At 42.1% G+C, this 17334-nt stretch overlaps 1 pseudogene; it reads right to left on the bottom strand.

Annotated features, from left to right (window-relative positions):
• LOC130038830 (tubulin alpha-1 chain-like) overlaps positions 1-15282 on the bottom strand; it is an 85361-nt pseudogene extending 70079 nt beyond the window's left edge.
• Between the last annotated feature and the right edge of the window lie 2052 nt (positions 15283-17334).

Below are 17334 nucleotides of genomic sequence, written 5' to 3'. Positions count from 1 at the left end.
GCCAGGAGTAATTGCTGAGTGCTGAGCCAGGAGTAATCCCTGAGCATCGCCAGGTGTGACCCAAAAAGCAAATAAATAAATAAAAAAAAATTTAAAAAAATAACAAAGTGCTTACCATTAGACCCAAAACAGAGGACCAGAGAAATAAATACAGCAGACATGGAATTTGGCCTGCAGGTTCAATCACTGGCATTGCACATGGTCCGCCAAGTATCACCAGGAGTGATCCCTGATCACAGAGCCAGGAGTAACCCTGAACGTCACTGAAACTTGTCTAAACCAAACCAAATCAAAAAGGATCACACACATAAAAATGTTTCAGCATAGACTCCAACACTTGTTATCCTCAGCTCACTTTGCGCATTGGGAGGTCTGGGAAGAAGGAGCAGAGTGAGTGGATCTGTTATTGTAAGGAGACTTGATGACATCACTGTTGCCTTCATGAATGCTGCAGAACATGGGCTTAGAAACTGGGTTAATAGAAACTTATTTCTGGGACCAGTCTACACTTGCACAAAGAACTGGGCAGTTGGTATATATCTCAGGAGAAGTCAATAAATATCTAAGTTGTAGCCTGGCAAGCTCCCCGTGACGTAATCGATGTGCCAAACACAGTAACAACAAGTCTCTCAATGGAGACGTTACTGGGCCCGCTTGAGCAAATTGATGAACAACGGGAGGACAGTGCTACAGTGCTAAATTAAAGTGGACTTTCTGAAGACCACCTTAAGCTGGTCTGATTTCTAGCCTACCTGCCTGATTATTCTTTATTTTCTTTATAGTCCTGACTAATCTCCTATTCCAAGGTTTATTTCATGACTGTTTTCCCTCTTTAAATAATAGAGTCCATGAGGGCAAAGGCAACATACATATATTCTCATATTTGTTGTAAAATACTGTTAAATTTCCCACTGTTAAATTTTCCACTCGATTTTTATTGAGGTAACATTGATTTACGATAGTGTATAGATATTTAACATGGAGTAGGGGTTTTCTATATATATTCTCATATAGTCTCTAACTAGTGTTAGTTTTACATCTTTCTTTTCCAACTTGGGCATTTTTGTTTATTTGCTTTTTTTTTTTTTTAACTACACCCAGAAGTGCTCAAGAGTTACTCCCAGTTCTGTGTTTGGGGAGGATATGCACTACTGGTAATTGAATCTGACCCTCCTGCCTGCAAGGCATGTGCTGCATCTCAAACTAATCTTTTCCAGATTGGCTATCTTTTCTTTTTTTTTCTTTTCCCCTTCTAATTGTTGTGGCTAGTTGACTATTCTGCACAGTGGTGAGAGTGGACATCCTTGTCTGCTGCCTAATTTAATTTTATTAAGAATTTTAAAAATATTGTTTGTTTTGCAGGCACATCTGGCAGTGTTCAGAGATCACTCACTCCTGCTTGGTGGTGCTCAGGGGACCATACGGGATGCCAGGGATTGATCCCAGGTCAATCACATATAAGGGAAGCTCTTTACCACTGGTATTATTTTTCTAGATCTCTCTTGCCTTAATTTAGGAGGAAAACTGGTTGTTATTTTTACTATTTTTAGTGATGTTAGCTATTTTATGTATAGTCTTTATTAAGTTGAGGTATGATCCTTTAGTTGATTGTTTATCATAAATGGATGATGAGTCTTGTTAAAACTTTCTCTGCACCGTTGATATAATCACATCCATCTTAATCGCTTTTAATTTGCGCATTTTTAAGGGTGCAGTTAAGTAGTGTTAATTACATTTGTGTTGTTGTGAAACAGATTTCTAGCACTGTCATAGAAGGGATGCGCTAGTCTCAGTAAACAATAATGCCACTTTGTGTACTCTGTTTTCTGTATCAATAAATTTGACTGCTTTATGGTCCTCACACAAGAGGAATCATTCAGTGTCTGTCCTTTTACGACTGGTTTATTTCACTTAGTACAGTTTCTTCAAAGTTCATCCATGTTGTAATACGTGCAAATTTTCCTGGCATTTTAAGGCTGAATAAATTCACTGTGTATGTTTGTGATGTTTTATATGTCATTTGTCTGCTGATGAACAACTATGTTGTCTCTGCTTCTTGGCTATTGTGAATAATACTGAAATAAATATGGGTGTGCCTGTGTCTTTTTGAAACTGTACTTTAAATTCTTCTATATATTTACCCAGAAGTGGAACTACAGCATCAATTAGTAGTTCTGCTATTTCTTAAAGGGACCACCCCCACTGCAGCTAGGAAGAGGGTGAGGGACTTGTATATGTGATGACCAGCTATGATGGTCTGATGGTTTGAGACTTGGGATGCTGCCAGGAACACACCTGGTGATGCTTAAGGACCAGGAAGTATCAAGGATCAAAATTGGGGCCTCATATATGCTGAGGATGTGTTCCACTAACTGAGCTATTTCTCTCACCTAGTGATTACTTTTTTGTGTATGGGTTTGGAGGCTGTACCTGGTGGTGGTCAGGGATTACTCCTGGCTCTATACTCAGGGACCCTGGCAGTGCTCGGGGAAACATGTGTGGTTTGGAGGATCCAGCCAGGGTAGACCATGTGGTAATATCCAGGGCTCACTATTGACTCTGGGCTTAGGGATCACTCCTGCAGATGCTCAGGACATGCCGTGTCAGGGATCAGTTGCATGAAACGCAAGCACCTTAACCCTTCTTCTCTCTTTCTGACTCCAAACAAGATTCTAGTTGGGGGTGGTGGATTGGGTCACAGCCGCCAGTTCTCTGGGCTCTCTCTTAGCTCCGTGTGCAGGGATTATTCCTGGTGGTGCCTGGGGATATCAGATGTGGTTCCAGGATATAACAAGGGTTGGTCACATGCAAGAAAGTGACTTGATCACTGTACGATCTCTGGTACAAGGCACATTTTAATTGCTAATAAATGCCCTGTAGTTAATATAGTGCTTGTACATAAAGTTGACTTTCAAATATCTTTTTGCTTTGGTTTGTTTTTCAGTCACACCTGGTGGTACTCAGGAGTTATTCTGACTCTGCAGTCAGGGATCACTCCTGGCGAGCTCAGGGGACCATATGGGAGGTCAAGGATCGAAACTGGGTTGGCAAGGCGAACACCCTACTTGCCATACTATTGCTCCAGCAGACCTAAGTTTTTAAAGGGAGAATAGACCACAATGTCTTTTCAGCAGGTCTGATTTGGGGGTGTAAGCTCTAAATAATAATGGTGCATCTTTTGTCGAAACAATGAATCTAGTCAAAGTAGATAGAGTGTTAACTAGAATTCATCTGCCTCACAGGCATTGGGAGTGTTGGGAGGGGGTTCTTCGTGGTGAAAAATAAGTATTGGTCAAGGGAAATGTGTTTGATATTTGCATAACCGTGACTTAAACCTGAAAGCTTTGTAACTTTTCCCACAGTGATTCAAGAAATAAATAAATTTTTAAAAAAGTAAAATAAAGGGAGAATAGAGGTAACTAAATAGGACTATCCGGAAGTGAAAGTGGGAGGCTAAATATCCCCTTCCCCCACCCCTCTCCCCAGAATGCAGCTGAGTAGAAACAGAAGGCAGGAGCAAGGTTAAAAAGTTTGGTAGAATCTATCTCTGGCATCGTTTGCAAGTGAAGTCATTTGTGTTGGGATATTTCTGCCATGGCCTCTCAGGTAAGTCCTAGTTATGGTCATTCGAAATCCTATTGGAGCAGTCTGGAGCAGTTTGGGGCAGGAAGGCTGGAATTTCTCTTTTCTTTTTATGAAAACCATGGGGTGTTGAGAGGGTGTAAGGTCCCTTGGGAGATTCCAGAGTTAAAACTCTACTAATTAGTAACTCTCCCTTTCCTGCCCCCTCCCTAGTAGAGCTTTAGAGTGAAACCATTCCTCCACCCTTCCTTATTGGGATGTAAATTCTGAAACCATTTGTTGACTCTTCCTTGCTGGGATGTAAATTCTGAAACCATTTGTTGACTTTTCCCTGTTGGGATGTAAATTCAGAAACCCTTCCTCATCTGTTACCTCTGTTAGGAAATTTTCCCTTATCTGCCTCCACTGGAATGCAGGAGCCATGAGCTGAGAATCAAAGGGAACCAGGTAAACATAGAAGATAACCAAATGTCTGAGTTACCAGATACCCATTAGCCACAATGCCTATGTATGTAGATGTTGATCTTTGAATCTATAGGCTAAGGAGTGATGTACTTTCAAATGGATTGGTTAAGAAAGTATCTGTTGTTACAAACCTGTTGGCTATGAAATGCGCGGGCTTTGCTGTAACGGCCAGTGAAGGCCTATATAAGATCCCCTTTAAAGAAGTTCAGGGTCTTGCCTGATGACTTGACCCTGGCTAGTCAGCTCAATAAACTACCTGCTTGCTGATTGCATTCCTGCGTGGTCCTTGCTTGCGGTCGGAGATCCAGAGTCATGCCCTAACAAGGGTAAGTGTGGACTCCACAGAAGCCAGTACAGCATGAAAGGTCCCTGGACTCTGTTTCCATCTATATTTCACAGTTGTTTCAGGAAAGAATGTTATCGGGGAAAGAACTTGAGAAGTCCCTGTCACAGAATTTTCATGGAAGCTTTTCATGTTCCTTTAACTATTGGAGACAATTAGGAATGTGCCTGGCACAATTGAAGATGCTGTGGAGTTTGCCAGTATCAGAGACTTTTGGGATCTCCATGCTTTGCTCAAGCTGCAGTCTTTGTAGGAAGGAGCAGAAGCAGAGAGTTGTTCTCCTTCCATGGACTCAGGCTGATCCACTTAGAAACTCTGGCCCTTTCCAAGATCCTGAGAGACTGACAGGGGGGTGAGGATTTCTTTCTTTTCTTTCTTTCTTTCTTTCTTTCTTTCTTTCTTTCTTTCTTTCTTTCTTTCTTCTTTTTTTTTTAAATTTTTATTAGTGAAACACCATGAGATACAGTTGTAAACTTACAATTTTTTGTGCTTGGGTTTCAATTATACAATGATCAAGGACCCCTCCCTCCACCAGTGCCCATTCTCCACCACCACTAATCCCAGTATCCCTCCCACCCCTCCAAACCCCCAACCCCTCTCCTTTTGGGTGCTGTGGTTTGCAGAAGAGGCATTGAGTGGCAATCATGTTCGGTCTAGAGTCTACTTTCAGCATGCATCTCCCATCCTGGGAGGATGGTGAGGATTTCTTTAAGCCACATCCACATCCATTGAGAGAGAAATGTCTTGTCCTCTCTTGGAGGAAACTGCAAACTTCCTCCTTGTAAGACACAGGTGATGCTGTCCATGTGCTTGCCTCAAGGCACTGTGAACGTATCTGAGTATCATTCTGCCTCTTGCTTTCTAATCTCCACTTCAGCACAGCTCTTGAGTGGCCAGTGGTTCTTCCACCGTGGCTCGTCAATGCAGAAGCGGACCCAAGGTGGAGCCCGTCATTCTCCAAGATACCATCTGCACAAACATCTTTGTTGGAAAATCCCCTCATCATCAACCAAACACAACAGAACAGTTCGCACAGCACAGCTGACAGAAATATCTTGCTAGGCCAGACTGCTGTCTCTGTTAAGACGGTACCGCCCACAACTGTAAGCACCAGCTAATTTCTCTTGAGAAGAGAGGATTGTTATCGTGAACACCAGGGCTAATTAGGATGGCCAGAGCCTGAAGTCAGAGAGTGCCTGGAGGTTCCACACCTCAGCCTATTAAAATAGGAGACTGCTAGGATTTGGGAATAACCTTTCTTTTCTCTGTCCTCTTGGTTAAGGCCCTGTGACTCAGCTCCCACAAAGGAAAAAGAAGCCAGGCCTGGGATTGTGTGAAACCCAGAGAGTTCTCATTTCCAGATCCTGCCCCCAGCTGTCTTCCCAACAACCTTTAGAAGCTGATTTAAGCGTCTCAGCTTCGAACTGGAGATAGACTTAAAGTTTACAATTTTAAAAAGTTGAAAGAGAAACCAAGAAATCTGTAAAGCAAAGAAGGTAAAACAGGAGGTCAGAAAAGGATTTCAAATCTGAAATTGCATTCAAATTTAATTCCACTTTCATTAAGAGCTCTGTCAGGCACTGCGGAACACTCAAGATAAGAAATGGGATCAGTTCCTGCCCTGCCGAGACCACGAATTGCCCCCCACGAGCGGCTCTCTGGCACGGCCAATGGCCCCAGAGGCACACGGACCCAATTCAGAACCCAGCCATTTCTGGCAGAAATCCCTCTAGAGTTATTAGTAAAATATCAGAAATCCTAATTCGAGCGGCCGCAATAGTGGCCGTGTGATGTCAAATGTTCTTCATAACCAGCAAGAGGAAACAAATTATTTCACAATGCCTTTTCAGTAGGTCTGATTTTTTTTTGGGGGGGGGGGATTCCAAATAATAATGGTGCATCTTTTGCCAAAATAATGAGTGTGATCAAAGTAGAGAGATAGTTAAGTGGAAATCATCTGCCTTATAGGCAGTGGGGGAGAGTTCTTGGTGGTGAAAAATGTGCACTGGTGAAGGGATAGGTGTTTGATCATTGTATGACCGAGGCTCAAACCTGAAAGCTTGTTAACTGTTCTCATAGTGATTCGATAAATAAAAAAATAAAATAAATTTAAAAAGTGGAATCAAATATGATCTGTGGAGCAATAGATAAGAATATTATATACTAAAACGACAGCAATAGAAAATGTCAAATGATGAACTAAGGTCATTCCATCATGCTAAGAAAGAAAAGACATCACATATGCATTGGGGGTAGCTGGCTGTTGGGCAAGAAAAATCCATTTTCTCAAAGGAATCAAATTTTGCATTTATTGGATTTATAAAATATTTTTATTTATTTTTATTTTTTGCTTTTTGGGTCACAACCTGCGATGCTCAGGGGTTACTCCTGGCTCTGCACTCAGGAATCACTCCTGGCAGTGCTCGGGGGACCATATGGGATCTCGGAGATCGAACCCAGGTCGGTCGTGTGCAAGGCAAACTCCCTACTTGCTGTGCTATTGCTCCGGCCACTCAATTTTTTTTTTTCAGTAACCACCTCCTTTCCCTTTTCTTTATTGCCTACTATCTTCCTTTTCTTTCTTCTTGGAGGGTCATGCAGTGGCATCCCTAGTGTCACTGATGGAGATGGAGCACAGGGTTAAAAGAGTTGCTGACTTTCGTCCTGAAAGAGAACTTCCTTGTACTATTCAGCTGACTTGCTCCTCCATCTACTACTCTCTTTGTCCTCCAAGAGGACAAAATAAGTACATATAGTAATCATTGTCAGATTACTATAGAAATCAAGCTGAATCCCTGTCAAAAATAGTTCAACTATTGGAAGAGTATTTAGATGATTTGGTCTAATGATTTGTTTTTTTCCCCACCACTTTATAGTTTTTATTTTCTCTACTCTGTAGGTGATTATGGCCAAGTGCCTGCATTTTGTCTGGTCTGTTAGCCTATTATCTTTTCAAATGTTTGTATTATTTTTATATTAATTTATTCTTTCAAATGTTGTATTTTCAATTCTAAAGATTTGATTTGCCCAAATGTACGTTTATCTCAGTGTCTTGTGCCCTGAATATTTATTAATCTTAGAACTATCCTTTTACTTAAAATATATTGATTTTACTTAAAATATATTGATTTGGAATCTAACCTCAGTTGTCTAGATTATAAAGGGGAGCTTTATACTAAATGACTTCTAAGGTGACTTCCAGTTCTGACATTCTATTAATATCATGAGATTAAATTTCTTCTTATAGACATTGTTGGCAAGTTTTCTAAGTTTTCTATTTCTAATTAATAGAAGTGGCCCTGGAGCATTAGAGTGAATACAGAGTGAATTGTAAAGGCCACTTTCCTTATGTCTGAAAGGTTTTAAAAGGTAACACCTTTTTTGTGTGTGTTCCTTTCCTATATTAACATAGAGAGTGAATTGACTAACTGTCTGAACACTGATCAGAAAAACTATCCATCTGGGATTGGTTTCAGAATGAAACTATTTTGTGGAGATTCACTGAATAATTCTGTAAAAGGCTGGGAAGAAGAAGTAAACAAAAAACCTATCATCGTCTCAAATATTTTTGATTTGATTCTTGTAGTACTTAAAAACAGAGAGATAATAGTTTTTCTATACTCTATATCAATAGAGTATCAAAGGGGGCTGGAAGAAGGGTATGTCGGTTTGCATTTCTTTTTATCTAAAATTGCCCATAATACAGAGAGCATCATGCTAAATGAAATGAGTCAGAAAGAGAGGGATGAACATAGAATGATTAAACTCATTTGTGGAATAGCATTTGATCACTTGACAACCTCAACATTGTCTTCTCAACATTCAGCTGTAGTCCGACCTTTCCACACTCATGGTTGAAGTTGGTCAGCATTTTTGCCGCTTGGCTAATGTTTGGTGTTATTAGAATGATGTCATCAGAAAATATGCGGAATATAAATATTGTGAAATATAAAATAACATAATATGAGACTAACATCCAAGGACAGTAGAGACAAGGGCCATGAAGATTGTAAGGAAGGAAGCCTGCCTACTGAGCTGGGGGAGAAGGCAGCTGGGATAGAGAAGGGATCACTAAGTCAATAATTTTTGGAGGGATGGCTCAGGATGGGATATGTGTGCTGAAAATCGATAAAGTATCAAACGTGATAGCCTTACAGTATCTGTATTACAAACCATAATGTCCCGAAGGAGAGAGAGAGAGAGAGAGAGAGAGAGAGAGAGAGAGAGAGTAAAAACGAAATTGTCTCCCTCAGAGGCAGGGGGTGGGTTGGGGTGGGAGTGGAGGGGGGATACTGGGACCATTCACTTAATCACTTAATCACTTAACTTCCCGTTAGTCGTCGATTTGCTCGAGCGGGCGCCAGTAGCGTCTCCATTTGTCCCTGTCGCGTGCTAGTGTAGCCCAATGGCATCTCTTCGCTCCGGGAACATGGAGGGCCTCAAACCGATCTTTCATGATCTTGACGAAGAAGTCTGACCATCTGGTAGGTGGGCGGCCACGCGGTCTCTTGACATCCCGTGGAATCCAATCAGGGATTCCCACCAACTGGGACCATTGGTGGTGGAAAATGTGCACTGGTGGAGGGATGGGTATTCAATCATTTTATGACTGAAACTCAATCATGAAAGCTTTGTAACTGTATCTCACGGTGATTCAGTAAAAAATAAAATAAAATAAAATAAAATTGCCCATAAATGTCAGACTAATGAAAAAAGGTGCTGGATGTGAACTGGAAGAGATAGGGTATGGAAGAGGCACTCAGCACTTTTCTCAGAAAGGGCAAGAGAGTAATCAACCAGTTTGTATTTCAAGGTGATTCACGAGCATCTTTCAAACTCTGCTTCTCTACTGTCATATATTCAAGGACCAGAGGGCACCGTGAGAGTCCGTCTTCCCAGATCCTTGTAGTACTTACAAACAGAGAGACAATAGTTTTTCTATACTCTATGCCAATAGAGTATCAAAGGGGGCTGGAAGAAGGGTATGAAGGTTTCTGGCTGGCTAAATTGACAGAGAATGCTACGGAGAGAAGCTGTAGCTTCTGAGGCCAGTGGCAAGGAGTCAATTAAAATTAATATTTAGTTTTCTTCAAAGTGTAGTGACTCTCCTCTCTCTACCTTCCCCATCCGATTAGTTGAAGTCATGAAACTTCTATGTTTCTTAGACTTTTCAGGAATAATAAACTTGAGTGAGCATAATTTATTTATATTTACCTTACATCAATATAATTTAGTATATATTTCTTTTATTTTTCATTTTTTGGGGGGAGGGGTGGGTATTTGGACCATTCCTAGCTGTATTCAAAGGCTTATTCCTCGCTCAGGAATCATTCCTGGCAGTACTTATATAGGGTGCTGGGAATTGAATCAGGGTGGGCCTTGTGCAAGGCAAATGACTTAATCCCTATGTTATCTCTCCAACCACTGATATATTTTGTTTCAAAGGTCAGTAAATGTGGGACTGGAAGGATAGTACAGTGGTAGGGCATTTGCCTTGCATGTGGCCAAGCCCACTGAGAGATCCCTGAGCGTAGAGCCAGGAGTAAGGTCTGAGCACCGTTGGGTGTGGTCCCGCCTCCTCCTTCCCCCCAAAAGTTGATAAATGTAAATTTTTATCTTTTTCCATAATATTCTAGAAAAAAATATGGAAAGCAATGTCAAACTCTCTTTTTAACTACTGGTATTTAGGGGGAGACTTGGTTAATTTTAAATTTCTTCTGTCTTTACTGCAAGAAAACTGCTTGCTCTAAAAAGCATTATAACCACATAGACTTTGTGAATCTTGGAAGCTCTTTATGTGAGCCACATATATTTATTCCACATCATTCTATTCCTCTTCCTTGTTTTTTTCTACCCGCAAAGCTTTTAGATCTTTTTTTTTTCTTGAAAAGTCGCTCATCTTCTTTTTTCTTTATTGTTCTTTTTCTTTTTTGAACACTCTTTTAGGTCTCCCTTCTTTTTATATCATCTAGAAAATCCAGCCTATATCTCCTTTAGACAGAGTAATCATGCTAAAAGCACAACTTTGAGACTGTCTGTCTCACTTTTGTGCAGGAGCCTTCAACAGTTCCTCTTTGTCTTCTAAATTGAGTGCAGTCTTCATGGCCCTCCTAGAGGGGTCCAAGATATCCCAAGCTGGCTGCACAGATAAACCACATAAATGGGGGACAATGGCATGAGACCCAAGGGGTACCTTTAGGATAGGGTGAAGAAGAAAGCAGGTTGGAAGGAGGGGCCATGGTTGGAGAAAGCTGGGGAACATTGTTCTGACAGCAATCAGGTCTGAAGGCCCTGGTGCTTCCAGTTCCATCCTGCACTCTACAGCTGACCTTCATCCCAGTCACAGAAGTCTTTCTTGAGGACTTGGGCAGTGCTGTGTTTACCTATTCTTTAGAGCGTCATTGCTGCCATCGCTCTCTGAAGAAAAGACTGCCCACTGTTTGATCCTTCAATCAAATACTACCTCCATTATCTCTATCTCGTTGCGGCTGTGCAAATTTACATGTTCCATTTTTAATCCATATGATTCTTTGTACCGTGTCTAGAACACAGATCACCTTTTCTCTTGGTTAGTCATGTTTGTGCCTGATTCTTCCATGCTACCTTGTAAACTTTATCTTACTTATTTTTTCTTGAGTCACTGTGAGATACACAGCTCCAGTTTGATTTTTGTAGCCCTCAAAGCACTTTGAATATAATTTAATGACATATAAAAAAAACTACCTGTAAGCAAGCAGAAGGCATTTGTCATGTCAAGAGAAAGGTTTGTTCTCTATAACTTAAGTCACTGACACTGTCACTGTCCTCCCATTGTTCATTGATTTGCTCAAGTGGGCCCAGTAACATCTCCACTGTGAGACTTGTTACTGTGTTTGGCATATCGAATACGTCACGGGTAGCTTGCCAGGCTTTGCTGTGCAGGGTGAGATACTCTTGGTACCTTGCTGGGCTTTCCGAGAGGGGCAGAGGAATCAAAGGCAGAGGAATCAAACTCGGGTCAGTCAGCCGCATGCAAGGCTAACACCCTACCCGCTGTGCTACCTCTCCAGCCCATAGCTTAAGTCGTAAAATGAATAAGAAAAGTGACAATGCACTAAGGAAAACATAGAACCCATTGATCTGTTGTCTTCTAAAATCATCAAAAGGAGTCAGGGATGTAGGTCAAATGATAGACTACGTGTTTTGAAAATGTGAGGTCTTGGGTTCAATCCCTGGTACCTGGTGCCTCCTAGCTCTGACAGGTACTGTAGGGTGTAGCACCCAAACGCCCTGCTGTGCTGAGCGCTACTAGGAGTGCCTCCCTCCCTCCCAAAAAAATCAGTAAGATAAGAAAATGTTGATTCATCGAATCTTTAAGTAAAATTCACCAACTCTACTGGGTAATAATCTGCATTTGAATATTAGCATATCATTTGTAATTAAACGCCTTTCAATAGAGCCGTAGGGATATGCGTTCAAATTCTGTTTCTGCTTCTAACTGGTATGGAGATCTAAGAACTTTTTAAGTTTCCTCCTGTAAAAAGAGGATGAAAAGTAGTCACCACTGAAGGAATTAGAAAGGTTAAATAAGATTATGTGGTAAAATGATTAGCACCCAGAGTCTGGTACACAGTGTGTGTTCAATAAATGGTTGTGATTACTAAGCTGAATCATAAGCTATTTCTAATGTGCTGCCTAGTCACTGTGACACTTAGAACTTGAAACACGGCTGGCTAGTCTGAACTGTGAGTGGATAAGCACAAACCAAGAGGGTTCTGAGGCTCAGTGGAGAATGAAAAGTAAAAAAAAAAATCTCATTAATGATTCTTTTCTGTTGTTTAAAATTATATTTCATGTACGTTGGGTTAAGTAAAAAACAAGAGCCAGTTAACTTCACATATTTCTTTTCACATTTTGAAATGGAGGTGCCAGAAAATTTCAAGTTACACGTATGTCTCAAAATTATATAAGTATTTATCATTGCTTATCTGAAGTCTCTGCTCCAGGATGCCACATTAATATTTCATTGATAAAGCTAAGCCTCATCATCTTTTCACTGCGGGGGATTGAACCAGGATTGGCCGCATGCAAGACAGGCACTTAATCCCTGCAAAATATCTTCAGCTCCTGTCCTAATTTTATTTCATTTTGACATTTAGAACACTTAAAACCAACTTTTATCGATAGATTAGAATCACAGTGGGCAAAAATAATAACAAACAAACACTGTCCTCCCGTTGTTCATCAATTTGCTGGAGCGGGCCCAGTAACATCTCCATTTTGAGACTTGTTGTTACTGTGTTTGGCAAATCGAATACGTCATGGGGAGTTTTCCAGGCTCTGCCGTGCGGGCGAGATACTCTCAGTAGCTTGCCGGGCTCTTCGAGACGGGTGGAGGAATTGAATCCAGCTTGGCCAGGCTGGCTATGCGCAAGGCAAACGCCCTACCGCTGTCCTATCGCTCCAGCCTAGACTCAACAATAATAAGAATAAGACAATTTCAAGACAACAAGAGTGCAAAATTGCAGTAAACTGATCAATACTCTTCACTCTAATCTCTGACAGAACCATTTTCTCCAACTGCTTCATAATTCTTCTCTAGGGTAGCCATGTCCTCACTGTTCTCACGGGCCTCAGAGATCTCTCCCTCACACACAGACCAGTAAATAAATACACACTTGTATGCATCAGATCAAACTTGTAGTCTACTGAGCCAAGACCTCAGCAAAGACTGTACTTTGGCCTGGTCTCCGCCAGGAACAACAGTGGGAGACTGGTAATTAATACCAACTTTGGAGCCAGTGGGGCATCAATCCATACACTGGTTGATATGTTTGGTCTTGATGATGGCAACAGCCAATTGACATCTTTGAGTGTGTAATCACTGGGCAGCTAAGAAAAATCCCGCAGCTCTCTCTCACTGCCTGCGTTTGGTGGTCTCATGCCATTCTCCCATCCGGGAGAGCCAATGCCAAAGGGTGGATGAAGGATGATACGAGGGCCAGGCTGGTTGGTGATCAGTTGGCGTTTATTCCATTCTCCCCATGAACCTATTCCAACCTCCCTAAGCTCCCCATTCTAGTCTCACACCGCTCCTCATTCCTGTTTCCTCCGGTCTCTCTGCTCATCCCTCTGTTCTTATCTCTCCGCTCTCATCTCTACATGCTGCCACTTGCAGCTCTGATGAGCTCTCTCTCGTCTCTCACCAACTCCCCACATTGGGGGTAGTCACCACACCCTGTCTGGTAGCACAATCAACATATGAAAACCCTTCTTCAGCTCAAGGGCAAAATACCTACCACTTAGGGATGCTTCTCCTTGCCTTGGTCCAATAACTAAATTAGCATCTTAATTAACATCTTAATTCTACTTCTTAATCCTAGTTATTTTGTACAGACACAGTAAGAGATACATTAAGCTTGTAGGATGGCTCTCCTGGGGACATCTCACTATAGATCTCAGACTACAGTGCTCAGGTCAGATTAATCTTTCCTAACCCTAGGAGGGCCCTAATTCAGTTGTTACTTTTTGGATCATGACAGAATTTGTCCATGACCATGCTCTTAACTTATAGTTAAGTATTATGGCACTTTGGCCTGGCCCATTTTGATGCCAGGGTAGCTCATAGTTTGCCATGGGTCCATCCAGTCCCTTGTCAGGGCCCTGCTTTTGGGGTGCTAGGAAATAAGGGCAACTGAGGCTCAAGTCGAGAGAACAGATGCCCAGGAGTGAATATTATTGGGAGTCAATGAACTCCCAAGTTACAAAAGCATAGCATTAACCGTTTTCCTGTGTCTATATAAAAAAGGACGTTGCTCTGAATTAACTATGCAGAGGACTTCAGGGGAAGAGAAAAGCAATACTTACAAGTTAACTGAGTCTGGTTAGGAGAAACAGGAGACTGACTGGTTGGGGAAGCAGAGCACAAGGAAAGAGGTTATGAATAAACACAGAGGAAGGGGAGCACTGTGATGGGAGTAACCCAACAAACTTGAGCTCTGTGTGGCAAGGCGGAAAGGACAAACCAATGTTATCCTACATTTGAGAACCACGTTACCAAGGTAAAATAGGCATTATGGTGAGGGTCACACTTCACCATCTGGTTGGATGGCTAAAAGCACACATTGCTGATCTCTGCAACACTGAGCAGTTAATGGTAGGCTTTCTCAGCAGAGATAGCAGGGCACATGTGACCAGAGGGACGTGGATTTGGGAATAGGACACCAGGTTGGTCTGAAATTCTATCAGGTCACTATTCAGGACCCCATTAAATCAGAGGAAGGCAGAGGGGGAGGACACACTCTGACTAAGAAGGTGGTTCAGGGCACGGTAGCTGGGCACTCAACATCGAGATTTCTACAACAGATGGCATGGATGGTCTCACTGTCCACCACGAAAACACAGTGAAAAATGTTCCTGGGTGGTGTGGGTAGCCAGGATGGTGTTGTAGGGCTTAACACCACGGTAGTGGAAACCTGGGGTGCTGGGGAAAGGGGAAACTTGAGCTTGGACTTCTTGCTATAATTGAATCCAGAACCAGAAACCCCAGCAAAGCTTGGGAACACCAAGAAACCCTGAAGACATGTCAGCTAGCTGGTGAATTTGGCTCAAGACAGGTCAGTGACCTATCTCCTTGTGTAGTTGTTGGCAACATCTCCCTTGCCTGCGATGATCCGCTCAAGGTGGAAGAGGTGGCGGTAGGTGCCAGTGTGAATTTCATCAATGACACTGGATTTCAGGTCTACAAACACTTCCCTGGGCACATGCTTATCAGTACTTATTGAAGAAGGTGCCGAATGGGTCATTTCCTCTGTCAATGGTCTTGTCATTGGGCATCTGGCCATTGGGCAGGATGCCACGTTCCAGGCAGTAAGCTTCCAGCAGACACTGCCAATCTGGATACCAACCTCGTCAACATGCGTGAAGATGAACTCCTACATGATTAGGACTTGTTTGGCTCCATGGGACTGGAGGAGGTGAGGGGCTGGCATTGAGGGTTTCCTACTAACAGCCTACCAAGGAGTCTGGAGGAGAAGCAATCCTATCCTAACTTTAAAGGCAGGAAAATGAGGTACAGACTGGTTAAGCAACTTGCCCAGAGTCAAAAGTTGTGACTTAATTTCTTCAACAAATAATGAAATAAGCTTTGGTTGGTGCAACTGATCCTAGACTACATCATTTGGAGAAGATTCTGATTAGTCCACAAGTTAGAAGAAAACCAGTCTGCTTGACCACGTCATGTCTAGATTGGTAGCGTATTCCTTAAGCTAGGATCCTAGAGGCATATGATTTTTGGTCTCCAAGACTTTGTGGCCTTTGAGAAAGTGTCAAGCAATGAAATGGATCATGGCACTTACAGTCCTAAAGCTAATTATTTATTGTAGGGTACTCATTCTTTAAGCCCGTGATCTCCCTTGAAAATCGATGTTGCTTGTTTATCTCTGTGTACCTTTGCTTGCTTTTTCCATTTTGGAGAACGCTGTGTTCTCTCTTGAGCATCTATTTTCCCTCTCTCTGGGGCTGGAGCGATAGCACATTGGGTAGGGCGTTTGCCTTGCACGCAGCCGACATGGCCGACCCGAGTTCGATTCCTCTGCCCCTCTCGGAGAGCCCGGCAAGCTACCGAGAATATCTCGCCCGCCCGGCAGAGCCTGGCAAGCTCCCCGTGACGTATTCGATATGCCAGACACAGTAACAACAAAGTCTCCAATGGAGACGTTACTGGGCCCGCTCGAGCAAATCGATGATCAACGGGAGGGCCTTTACCTTTACCTTTACCTGCCCTGGGTACAGCATTTAAATGATCATTTTTGATTATGTGAAAAGCAGGGAGAAGCTTATAAGTTTGCTAAGAACAGGAAGGAGTTTTCTCAGGAACCAGGGTTCCACCCTTTTTAGTTTCTTCTAAGGCTCATCTTGGGGTTATTATAATTCTTGTATACTCTCATGGCATTGGTCAGCATATCAATTTACTATGCTTTCACGGTCACAAGACCTGCAGCTCTCTCACTGGTATTCTTACACCAGATGGAGTCATCAAAACTAAATTAAAAATAGGATATTTGGGAGACATTGTACTGCAGGTCAGGCATTCGCCATGTACATTGTTGACCCTGGCTTGATCCCTGGCACCCTGTACGGTCCCCTGACTACCACCAGAAGCGATCTTTGAGAGCAGAGCCAGAAATAGCTCCTCAGCACAGCAGGGTGTATCCCTAATAGGACATTTTTTTTTCCTCTCACATTTTTCTAAGTAACTTTTTCCAGAAACCACCTTGCTTCACCCATACAAATACTAATTGTAGGGTATTATTTGAAAGGTTTCCACAACATTGTACTGTTCATTGGATCGAACAAATCTCTGTGTCATTTAGCAATTATAAATAATATTATGAGTTTCTATTGTGTTCCTGGGTTCATTTTGGCCCCTGAAGATATGAAAGTATTATATGTATTTCTCAATTTATTTTCTTCCGTCTTCTAGCATACTTCTGATCTACAGGGAGCCCTCTAGTGTTTATTTCGTCTTATAGACAGGCTTAGGGTTCATCAAGGTCTGGCGCATAAAAAAATGGATAAAGTAAAGTAAAAGTAAAGGCCCTCCCGTTGATCACCGATTTGCTCGAGCGGGCCCAGTAACGTCTCCATTGGAGACTTTGTTGTTACTGTGTCTGGCATATCGAATACTAAAATGGATGGAGGAAAAGAAAGAATGTGAGTGAAAATGGGAACGCAGATAAACTACTTTGTCAGGTTACTTGTGCTCCTTCATTTTGAACACATCTAGGAATGCCAGTGGAGAAATTCATCTAGATTCTGCACGAGATGTGTGTAATTTCAAACTTTATATACAAATATCTACTACTGTTCACTGACAGTTTACAAGCAGAGAATAACAAAAGAACTACTTTCTCCACTCTCAGATTTTATTCCTTCTTGAAAGAAGGGGGATATACCGATTAAAT

The sequence above is a fragment of the Sorex fumeus genome, unplaced genomic scaffold (genome assembly GCF_029834395.1).
Source record: "Sorex fumeus unplaced genomic scaffold, SorFum_2.1 ptg000080l, whole genome shotgun sequence".
Taxonomy (NCBI): Eukaryota; Metazoa; Chordata; class Mammalia; order Eulipotyphla; family Soricidae; genus Sorex; species Sorex fumeus.
The sequence above is the reverse complement of the archived record's forward strand: the minus strand, read 5'-3'. Positions and strand labels throughout refer to the sequence as shown.